This window comes from Triticum urartu, chromosome 1 (assembly GCF_003073215.2).
Source record: "Triticum urartu cultivar G1812 chromosome 1, Tu2.1, whole genome shotgun sequence".
NCBI classification, from domain to species: domain Eukaryota; kingdom Viridiplantae; phylum Streptophyta; class Magnoliopsida; order Poales; family Poaceae; genus Triticum; species Triticum urartu.
Genome location: NC_053022.1, coordinates 30,588,554 through 30,600,188, shown reverse-complemented (window position 1 = coordinate 30,600,188; position 11,635 = coordinate 30,588,554). Strand labels below are relative to the sequence as shown.

Genomic DNA, 11,635 nt, shown 5'->3' with positions numbered 1-11,635 from the left:
TGGAACGTTGGTGTATAAGGTGTCTATTAATTTAAAAACTATAGCAGTGAGGCAACAGACTATAGGCCTACTATATACAGGTAAACAGGAGCCTTGCTTGTACATGTTTGGTTGGTTGTCTGGCATGAGCTAGATGAAGCTTCTCGTGTTAAGTATCTTAAAAACGGGGGATAGATCTTCTCTGTCCATGATAATGGTGATAATCAGCTTCGATGCTTGTAGCAGTAGTATTGCTATCACAGAAGGTGCAATACCTTCTGATCAAGTGATATCGTAATATTTTCGAGTGGTATCATAACTCCTCTTCTGTACATTTATGTGTTTACTTCGAGAAATTTCTTCCCATTGTCAAGAAAATGCTGCTGCTATGTTTTATTTTTTTCATCACACCTTATTGTATCCGTGCTCCATGTCAATCTCGACAACCAAAGCTTGAAATTAAGTTTAGCTGTAAATTATTTGCTGTTCCATCCTAGGGACATGGACTACATACTCCTGGATACAATGCTACATCATGAGGACAAAGGACTTCACACTCCTGCCCTACAGCCCTCTGTAAGTCCTTTTGACTTAGTACTATGGTAATTTTCTTCTTTTATGCACCTAGCTCCACGCGTTTACATTCATTTGTTCTCGTCTGCGCATTGACCACTTGATCATTATGATTGTTTCTTCTTTGCTCAGGGTATTTTACTTTGATTCCTGTAGAACAATAAATCGGAACTAAATGATATAGTGCCATTTTTGGATTACATTTTTTTTCATCATGTTTGTGGGAGCAAAGGTAGATAAAAAGAGACAAATATCTGTACCCCATTCCAAGTACCCTGGCAGACAACAGCCGACAGAAAGTGTCACATATGGGTATTACATCTAAACAAATATAAGCATAGAGACCACATACATTTTACAAGCAACCGGCCAAACAAATCATATGAATGCCTGTTAGAAATGGGCAAGTAAACAAATATACAAAATATCAAGAAGACGATACACTAATTTTTACGTGGAAAATATTTGCGGGAAATAACACAGGCACACAATGGTGATCTTTCACTGTATCAAGAGAGTATCTACAAAGACATAGACTTACAATGAATCATCAACTCATCCCGAGGTATATATTGTTGGAGCAAAAACGGGAGGTAGAAGAATTAGTGAACATTCAGGATATTTGTGCTGCATAAAGCGTTGCAGCTTTTCTGCTTTGTTCTCCTTTTTATTTGAACAGCTCATGAGCTCAACTAGCTAACACAAAGATCCTAATCTTGGGCCATGACCAAGCTTCACAGACGTGCCATCCCACGTCCCTTGACCATGCCTCAAGTTCTAAGCCACTACGGTCGGTATTCGTGCCATCCCACAGGGTGATCGTAACAGCATACAGCTACTGATCTGGCCTTGTCGTGAACAGGCTCACGCTGCATGGACCAGTTTTATTGTTACTAGAAATAAAACCTACAAGATTACATGAATGGGTTTCATACTATAACATATATAGGTGGCATATGAGTGACTCGAAGCAAAACGGAAACCTAAATCAGCTTGCACTACGATTGACCATGGCTTCTCACTAGGATTCGGATCATATATCCTTTACTTGCTGTAATGTAAGTGCGCTGAAAGGCATATGAGTGTTTGGTGTGCCTCCTGCATGGTTGGCCTTGCTTGTGGAGAAGATTCCAAGCAAGAAAAGGCCAGCTTAATGAGCAGAGATAAGTTGTTCTCTTCTGTTGTTGTTGGTGTGGTCGGTCGTTGGTCCAAAATATCTTTCACCAGCATAGCTTGTTTCCCGCTTGGCAAACTACTGCCTAATTTATCCCTTGGATGCTTCCCCATCACTAGCTCTAGCACAACCACACCAAAGCTATATACATCACATTTCTCTGTCACAACAGATGTGTATGATAGTTCTGCACAAAATCAAAACATTAGAATTAGGAACAAATGAACTGACATGAATGTTTCTGATGTGAGAAGAAAGGTTATACTTGTACATACCAGGAGCTATGTAGCCATATGTTCCTGCTAGTGCACTCCAGTTTGATGAATCGGGCTTAAGAATCCTTGCTGTGCCGAAATCCGAGACAAAAGCCTTGAAGGTTATATCAAGTAAGATGTTGTTGCTCGTGATATCTCGATGGATTATGGGTGGACTGCATTCATGGTGCAAATAAGATATTGCTTGAGCCACATCAGTTGCAAGAGTAATTCTCTTCTGCCAATCTAATTCCTTTGCTAGCTCCTCATTTTCCAATGTCCCGTGAAGGCTGCCCCGCTGAATATACTCGTAGACAAGAAATTTATACACTGGATGGGAGCAGAATCCATACATTTTGACGATGCTTCGTTGTCGGATCTGTGATAAGATTTCCATTTCACTGTGAAATCTTCTTTCGTCATCCAACTCTTCTTGAGTCTGATGAAGGTTCTTCACAGCAACTAGATGCCCGTCTTGGAGTTGTGCCTTGTAGACTTTGCCGTATCCTCCTGTTCCAATGATGTACTTCTCGTCGAAGTCTTCTGTTTCCCTTACAATATCATCAAATGCTAATCTTCCATCAAAATTCCAAACGGAGAATAGGTCCCTTCCTTCAGCAGCAACACTTTCCAGTGGTTTTCTCTTGTTACGACTAAGAATTATTATGACAACAATTGTAGCAACAACGCCGAAACCCACCACAGGAATAATTGGCAAAAGCAAACCAAGTGTCTTTCGCTCATGGTGACCAACTACTGGAGTTGAATCACAAGGTGGCAGGCCAGAGAGGTTACCACACAAACCTTTATTGGGAAGAAACCAACTTGCTGAAGCATTTTGGAGTAGCCGGGCTGTTGGGACTGGTCGTTCCAGGTCGTTGTAGGACACATCGAGTGTTGAAAGGCTCACCATCCTTGCCAAGGAGGATGGAATGCTGCCACTGAACTGATTATGTGATAAATTCAGAAATTCTAGCATCTCCAACTTCCCAAGTTGCTGCGGCAACACACCACTGAGGTTATTGTTGCTCACATCTAACATGATCTGCAGGCTTCCTAAATTTCCAATTGTACCAGGCAAACTCCCACTAAACTTGTTGTTGTTGATCTTTAAGGACTGTAGTTTTGTACATGCCCCTATTTCCTCAGGCATTGATCCACTCAGTTTGTTCCCAGATATATCAAGGTATCCTAAATTGTTTAGCTTTCTATCTGTGTAGGTATGGATCCGGATAATTGGTTCCATGATAAGTTCAGGCTATATATATTAGTTAAACTCCTGATTTCTGGTGGAATCTCACCGCTGAGATGATTATAATCGAGTCTTAGTTTTTCTAGGTTGGACAATTTATAAAGGATTGGAGGTATGGAACCTGTGAGCATATTTTTTGCTAGATTTAGTATTGTTAGTCGGGTAGATGCACCTAGATTTGGTGGGATCTGCCCACACAGTCTATTCGATGCCAAGCTCATCTATATGAGTTGTGGATATACACCAAAATGCTGAGATATATCTCCTGTTAGTTGGTTCGACGAAAGGTCAATTTTAGTCAAACTCGTACATGTCTTTAAAAACATATTATGAGAGACACCGAGATATTGAAGTTTGCTGCCTGAAATTATATTTGCAGGTAAAGGTCCTGAAAGTGAGTTGTTAGACAACCCAAGGTTAAGAAGGTTTATGAGATCTCCAAACTCTTGAGGAAGAGAACCTGATAATTTGTTACTAAAGATTTGTATTTCTTGGATGCTTTGCAATTTCCCACAAGTTTTCGGTATTGATCCCGAAATTTGGTTCTGAGACAAGTTTAAATCTTCGAGGTTCATCAGATTGCCAATCTCGTTGGGGATGGAACCTGTTATCTGATTATCAAAGAGGTGTAGTAGTGCTAGCTTGGTTATGTTTCCTATGCCGTCAGGAATAGAACCAGATATTTGGTTGTTAGACAAGTCTAATTCTTGGAGATTCAGCAAGATGCCCAATTCTAAAGGTATTGGACCTGTGACTTGATTTTTATAGAGAAAAAGTTGGTTCATCTTAGTAAGATTAGTTATGGAGATTGGAATTGGACCTGAAAGATCATTTGACTCAAGTTGAAGAATTTGCAAATGGACTAGCCTTCCTAGTTCTTGGGGTATAGGCCCTGAAAGTTGATTACCAAATAGGGCTAAAGTATTTAGTTGGGTCAGATTTCCAAGGGTTTTTGGTATCAAACCACTTAAGGTGCTATTGCTTAGCTGTAGAAGTTGTAGGTTGACAAGACTTCCAATCTTCTCAGGAATGGGACCTGATACCATGTTTTGGTGAATGACAAGATCAGTTAACATTGTTAGGTTGCCCAGAGATGAAGGGATATGTCCTGTGAGCCTGTTGAATGAGAGATCAAGTAACATGAGACTTTGCAGGTCACCAATCTCACAAGGAATTTTCCCTGTGAGCTGGTTGTAGGGAAGGCTAAGTACTGAAAGTGCTGACAAGGAGTTGATACTAGGCGGTAGTGCACCATGGAGAGTGTTGTTCTGAAGGTCAATATATGCGAGGAATGGAAGAGCCGAGAAGTTGAGCTCACCAAGAGTGCCATGGATGCAGCATCTGGTAGGGAGATGTTGGTCACCACCCAGGGCATGCGGCGGCCATGGAGAACAGCAGTGCACATGATGCCTGTCCAGTTGCATGGGCTGGTGTTTTCATGCCAAGAGCTCATCTGCAGCGGTGGGCTCGCGAGTGTAGCTTTCCAGTGGAGGAGGGCCATGTGTTGAGACCTCAGTGAGATCCCTCCATGGCGCGCCGCATGTGCTTCTTGCAAGAGAAGAAGGCATGGCACCAGCAGTAGGCAGAGGTACAACAATGGTGTCAAGGGAGTTCCCATTTTGCTGCCTGGTGTTTGCATGTTGTGTTTGGTTGGGAATTTGATTCAGCACACACTGCAACTGTATTTATACTTAACTAGTGTTTCGAGGTCCTCTGTTCTCCAGTGTTTTTCTCAATCTCTGCCAGCTGGATGCCTATTAGCTCTTGTTCGGACGCTAGCACACCCCTTTGGCAGCTGCTGCTGGGCAGCCTGTTTTTCTTCTTCAGCGTCGGCAGCCTATTTTTCCTTTTTCTTTTTTCTCATAAAAATGACACATGGCAATTGAAGGCAGGGATACCTAGAAGGCACCTATGGTGTATGCCTACTCGTATCTTCCCCAATTCCCCTCCTGAATGGACTTGAGTTAACATCGTAGTAGAGTTTTCATTTGATGGCATCTCCTGTATTTGTTGTTTATTTGATCATGCAACCTGTATTCAGTTGTGATGTGTGTTAAGCTATTCTCTAAAATGTTTCCTTATTTGCTTTTCAGTAAGTATAGAGAACAAACGAAATTGGACTCGTAACTGGAATTGTCGGAAAAAATCCATGTTGGAATTCTATCTATGGTAGAAATAAAGGTATCAGCATTAAATTGTGGTCAATACAAATCCTGGACTGCAATTCTTTTGCTGGAAGTCATGTGTGTGAGGAAAAATGAGGCAGTGGCTGCAGCTTTTGCTGAATTCAAAGCCTGTACAGCCAAGCAACATCTTGACCACACAAGCTGAAGCAAAAATCCAAGCTCAAGTGGGTTACTGGCGCTTTCTGTACGCGTTGAGCATCTATGGCCTATGTTTTTTTTACATAATGGGCTTGTTTGAAACTTCTGCTCAGTGTCCCAGAGACAGCACCTAACAAAGCTCCATTTGCTTTGTTTCCAGTCACTGTGCCTGAAGCTTGTCTCTCAACCAGTAGAATAATTTGCCCAGCTTGCTTTTTTCTGATCTCGTGCTTGCTTTTTTCTGCTTGAGCAGGAGGATGAACTGGGACTGCATGCCTACAGTAGAGTGGCGCAGGCACTAATTTGAACATGAATCTCGGCGTAAATGCTCTGCGCTTTCGTTTGTGCATGGACAGATTCGGTGTATGTTTCCTCATATACCACTACAATTCGTTGAACGATGGAATGTCTCTTCACAGATAGGGAGCTGTTGTTAGCATGTCTGTGATGGCACTAGCTGAGTTGAATTTCGAAGAATTTTTGAGGTTGAATTGGTATCCACTTCTCTTTTAGTCTTTATATCAGTATCATACACGTACTGAATTGGAGAAAGCAAGCACAGATGGCAACCTCGTCTGATCAACCTCCATTAGAAAGTGATAAAGGGAGCTGTTCTCTCAACTCGACGATTGTCCATAGAATATTACCTTAGCTGCTAATTTTCCTGTATAATAAGCAGGCACCTAACCCAGGTGAAGGATGACATGATGAGAAAGAAAAGCACAAGCCTGATTGTTTAGTTTCAGGCAGCACTGCAATGCAAATGCAAATGCCATTTTGTTGCCTATTGTTTGCATGTTGTGTTTGGCTGGGGTATGTGATTCAATACACACTGCAACTCTAGTGTTATGAGGTCCTCGCGAACACACACCAGTTGAGTGGAAGCTGTTGCTGGATGACTATTCTTCAGTGTCTATCGCCATCTTTGCCTACTGGATGATTATTAGCTCTTGTTTGGATGCTAGCACACCCCTTTGGCAGCAGCTGCTGGGCAGCCTGTTTTTCTTTTTCTCATGTCTGTTGAAAAATGAAAGCATTTGAAGGCAGGGTACCCACAGATGCCTACTCGTATTTTCCCGATTCCCCTCTGTCACAACGTGTTTACTGAATAGACTCGAGTTAACATTGCAGTAGAGTTTTCATTTGATGGTATCTTCTGTGATTGGTTTGATGTTATTTCTTGCTTATTTGATCATGGAACTTGTAACTGTTTCAGTTATGGAAATTCCATAAAGAAATTTGTTGTGAGGAGTTAGTTGCAAATAGTAAAGTGAGAAGGGTTAAAATGTAAATGTAGTTTGTATATACTGAGACAAAGAGGAATGAATCAGGAGATAAGGTTCTTCCAGAAATCCCTAGCTTCCCCCTTAGCTTCCTGGCTAGAGAAGAGAAATCCACAAAATCCAACAACATGGTGTCAGAGCAGGTGCTGTAGCCGCCGCCGGCGACCAAGGGAATGGTGGCGCTCCTTGCTGTTGTCGAAGGGAGAAGAGGAGTGCTTCTGGTGGTGGACTGGAGCGAATAGAAGGAGCTGCGGCCAGGGTGTGAGGCGGTTCAGCGGGTTGGAGTTGAAGCTGGTGGCTGTGCGACCTGGGAGTGGTGCTCCTGCTTGTAGCCTTGTGCAGGCTGCTCGAAATCGGAAGCCTCGGCAAGGGTGTCGCCGGCAGAGAAAGCCAGCGCACGGATTGTGTACGGTTGGGGCAGCAGTTGGTGGAGAGCCACTGATTTGGAGGCGAGCAGAACTGTAGGTGTGGAAGCAGGCTGGAGGTGCCAAGCAGAGGTGTAGGAGAGTGTTCCATGGAGGTGGTTGCGTGGTGTTGCTGGGCAAGATTTGTGTCCAGAAGGAGGCAGGAGCTGCTGTTGTGTTGCAACAGAGAAAGAAGCACCAAAGGTCACAAGTGTGCTTGGTCCTGAAGCAAGAGGTTTTCTAGGCTGCTGAAGACCAGGTCAGAGCAGCACATCAAGGAGAGGTTTGCAACGATGGGTGACAAGGATGCCGCTCCATCGGGAGTCACGGCAGGGAAGCTTGCAGCGGTGTTGCAAGCCATGGATGAGAAATACAGATTGTTGTTCGAGGCTATGAGCAAGCAAGGGGGGAGTTCAAAACCAGAAGCAGAGGTCAAGGAGGAGGTTCATCCATTGCAGATGCCCCTGGTGAAGTTAGATGGGTCTGAAACCTATGCAAGTTGGGCAGAGCACGCAGAGACAATTCTTGTCTCAAGAAGTCTAGAGGGCTATATACATGGGGCAATTGAAAAAACAGCTGACGAGAACTCCAAGGAAGGCCAGAAGTGGATGATGACCAACGCATTAGTGAGAGCATGGCTGCTGAGTTCAGTCTCACCTCAAATTGCTAAGTAGGTGGAAAGGATTAAGGAGGCGTCAGAAATTTGGCGTCTACTAAAAGGTACATATTCTGGAGTCGGTAATGAGATGCTTGCTTGTAAAATTCAGAAGGAGCTGCAGGGGTTGAGTCAGGGTGACAAATCAGTTGTGGATTATGTGTCCGAGTTGAAGAGATTGTGGAGTGAGATTGATTACTTTGATCCAATTGATATGGAGTGTGGCAAGTGTATTGAGAAATTTAACAAGTGGACGGAAAAGAGACGTGTGAGGGACTTCCTAAATGGACTTCATTCTAAGTATGAAAACAGGAGGGCTGCACTGTATGGTAGCGGAAAGCTTCCTACACTGGAGCAGGCAATATCAGCTATCATTAGTGAGGAAACCAGGTTGAAATTAGAGGCAGCCGGGTCAGTGATGCAAGGTATCATGCAGCGGCGATCAGCACTCTATGCAGCAGAGGGTGGAAATTATCAAAGGTCGGGATCAAATACAACTGAGAAGAAATGCTTCGAGTGCGGTCAGCCAGGACATTTGAAGTTTTCATGCCCTGAGTTAATGGGAGGCGGCAGAGGAAGAGGGCAGGACTGGCGTGGAAGAGGCTGTGGCCGTGGGCTTGAAGGACGAGGCTACCGTGGGCGAGGTACACGCCCTGCTGCTAAAGCAAACACGTCGGTGATCACTGAAAATACCACCCAAACTATGAGTGTTGAGATGACTGCTGAGGATTGGGAGAAGTGGTGTCAATTCAAGGGGCTTTCTCTAGGTGACAAGCCAACTGTTGAAGCGCCTACCTCTGCTGCCTTAGCAAATTTTGGTGGTAACAACTCTCACACTGTGATAGATAAGTCCATTGATGCACCATGGTTATTAGATTCAGGTGCATCTAGACATATGGCTGGTTCCTACAGAAATTTTATTGACTATACTCCTGATTTAAATAAGCAAACCGTTAAATTAGCTGATGGCTCCTCCCAAACCATTATGGGATCAGGGACAATTATGTGTAGCACTGATATGTCTTTGTCATCTGTTTTGCATGTTCCCTCGTTCCCAATAAATCTGCTATCCATCAGTTGCATCACAAATGAACTTAATTGTGTTGCTATCTTCTTTCCATCATGGTGCTTGTTTCAGGAACTTGGGACTGGAAGAAGACTTGGGACGGGGATCATGCATGATGGACTGTATTATCTGGATAATAATGTGCCACCTGTGGTTGCACTGTTGCGTCCCTTTCACCACTTGACGAATTCCTTCTTCACCACCGCAGGCTAGGACATATGTCTTTTGTCACCCTTGGTAGGCTTTATCCTGCTCTTTATAGTAAAGTTAACCAGGGGAGTCTAGTATGTGACACTTGTCAATATGGTAAACAAACACGTAGCTCCTATACATCGTCTGATAATAGAAGTGACACGCCACTTCAAGTTATACATTCTGATGTGTGGGGTCCTAGTGGAGTTCCATCTTTAAATGGATATCGCTCGTTTGTTACCTTTATTGACTGTTGTACTAGAGTGACTTGGGTTTATGTGTTGAAGAACAAGAACGATGTGTTTGAATGCTTTGTTGATTTTCATAATATGATCAGAACGCAATATAATGCTTGTGTGAAAACATTTCGCACTGATAATGGCACGGAGTATGTGAACAAGGAATTTGATGAGTACTTATCCAGTTTTGGGATTATTCATCACACAACTTGTCTAGGTACTTCAGAGCAGAATGGTTTGGTAGAAAGGAAGAATAGACATCTTCTGGAAATCACTCGTTGCATAATGATATCTATGAATGTTCCTAAGTTTTTGTGGGGTGAAGCTGTAATGACAGCTGCTTACTTGATGAATAGAATGCCATCCAGGGTACTTGGTTATAAAACACCGTTAGAGTGTCTAACGGGTGAAACAAAATATGTGGTTCCACCTAAGGTCTTTGGGTGTGTTTGTTTTGTGAAGGATTATAGACCATCTGTTGGCAAGCTAGATCCAAAGGCGTTAAAGTGTGTATTCGTGGGGTACTCTGGTAAGCAGAAGGGATATAAATGTTGGTGTCCATCTGAAAGGAGAATGTTTGTGAGTATGGATGTGGTATTTAGGGAGCAGGAACCATTCTATGGTGAACCGACTGATTTAACTGATGTCTTCCCTGATTTGTTTGTTAATGAAAATGAAAATTTAGATGCAGATTGTGAGACAGGGGGAGATAAGGAAGAGGAAGATGATGCAACATCAAGAAAGATGATAATTGGGGTAATTCCAGTGGAAACAGAGCAAGAACGAAGACATGAGCAGCAGTATGATACATCAAGTGAAGCATTCCGGTGGCCAAAACCAAATGAGGAAAGGGAGATTCAGGTGTATACATGAAGACGTCGTATTGAGGAGGAAAGGATGCAAGTGTTGGAACCTGAGCCTGAGGCTTATGGGCAACATGGTGAGCAAGAGAAGGAGGCTGACCAACAAGATAATACTCAAGTTCAAACTAGTGATACTGGACCTTCCTTGGACAGTGGTAACATCTCTTCTCAATATGACGACCTTGATGTCCCAATAGCTTATAGAAAGAAACCACGAGCTAGTGCCAGAAAATTGCCCTCTAAATTGGATCCTTATAATGTCTCCAACTATGTCTCTTATGACATTGTTGGTCCTTCTTACAAGTCCTTTATTGCAGCGCTGGATTTTGCAGAACCCTTACCACGGAACTGGCAGGAGGCAAAATTAAACCCAAAATGGAGGGCAGCAATGCTTGAGGAGATGTCTGCTCTTGACAAGAATAATACATGGGTAATTACTCCACTTCCTTGTAACAAGAAAGTGGTAGGTTGCAAATGGGTGTTTACCATAAAACATACACCCGAAGGGAAAGTAGATAGATATAAGGCGAGACTTGTGGCGAAAGGTTATAGCCAGACATATGGGGTGGACTATGATGAAACCTTCGCCCCAGTTGCAAAGATGAACACCATCAGAGCTTTAATCTCGGTGGCAGCAAATAACAAGTGGAAGTTGTTTCAGCTAGATATGAAGAATGCATTTCTTCATGGAGATTTGAAAGAAGAAGTTTATATGGAGATTCCACCAGGGTTCAGTGGGCCTGAGACAATGGGTAAAGTGTGTAGATTGAAGATATCACTTTATGGACTTAAACAGTCACCAAGGGCTTGGTTTGGGAGATTTCACAAGGAAGTCTGCACTTTGGGTTTTCGACAAAGCAATGCTGACCATACCCTTTTCTTTAAGCACCACGAAAATAAAACTGCCGTATTGGTCGTATATGTTGATGACATTGTGATCACAGGGAATGATGATGTGGAGATAAAGAACTTGAAGAAAATGTTGGCGAAGTCATTGGAAGTCAAAGACCTTGGCTTCCTCCACTTCTTCCTGGGAATAGAAGTAGCTTATGGAGCTCAAGGTATCTATCTCTCTCAAAGGAAATATGTGCTTGATCTTCTCGCTGAAACTAGGATGCTTGAAAGTAAACCAGCTGCCACACCAATTGAGCCAAACCTTCGTATTGCAGCCAATTCAGGAGAACCTGTTGATAGGGGGAGATACCAGAGACTTGTGGGACGTTTAATCTATCTATCCCATACTAGACCAGACATTGCATATGCTGTAAGCCTCGTGAGTAAATATATGCATGATCCTCGATCAGGTCATCTAGATGCAGTAAATAGAATTCTGCGGTATCTCAAAGGTTGTCCTGGAAAAGGAATTCTCCTTTCCAA

General features: G+C 43.1%; 1 pseudogene; it reads right to left on the bottom strand.

The window, feature by feature from the left end:
* Positions 1–1,596: 1,596 nt before the first annotated feature.
* On the bottom strand, positions 1,597–4,863 carry LOC125532644 (annotated as a pseudogene).
* Between the last annotated feature and the right edge of the window lie 6,772 nt (positions 4,864–11,635).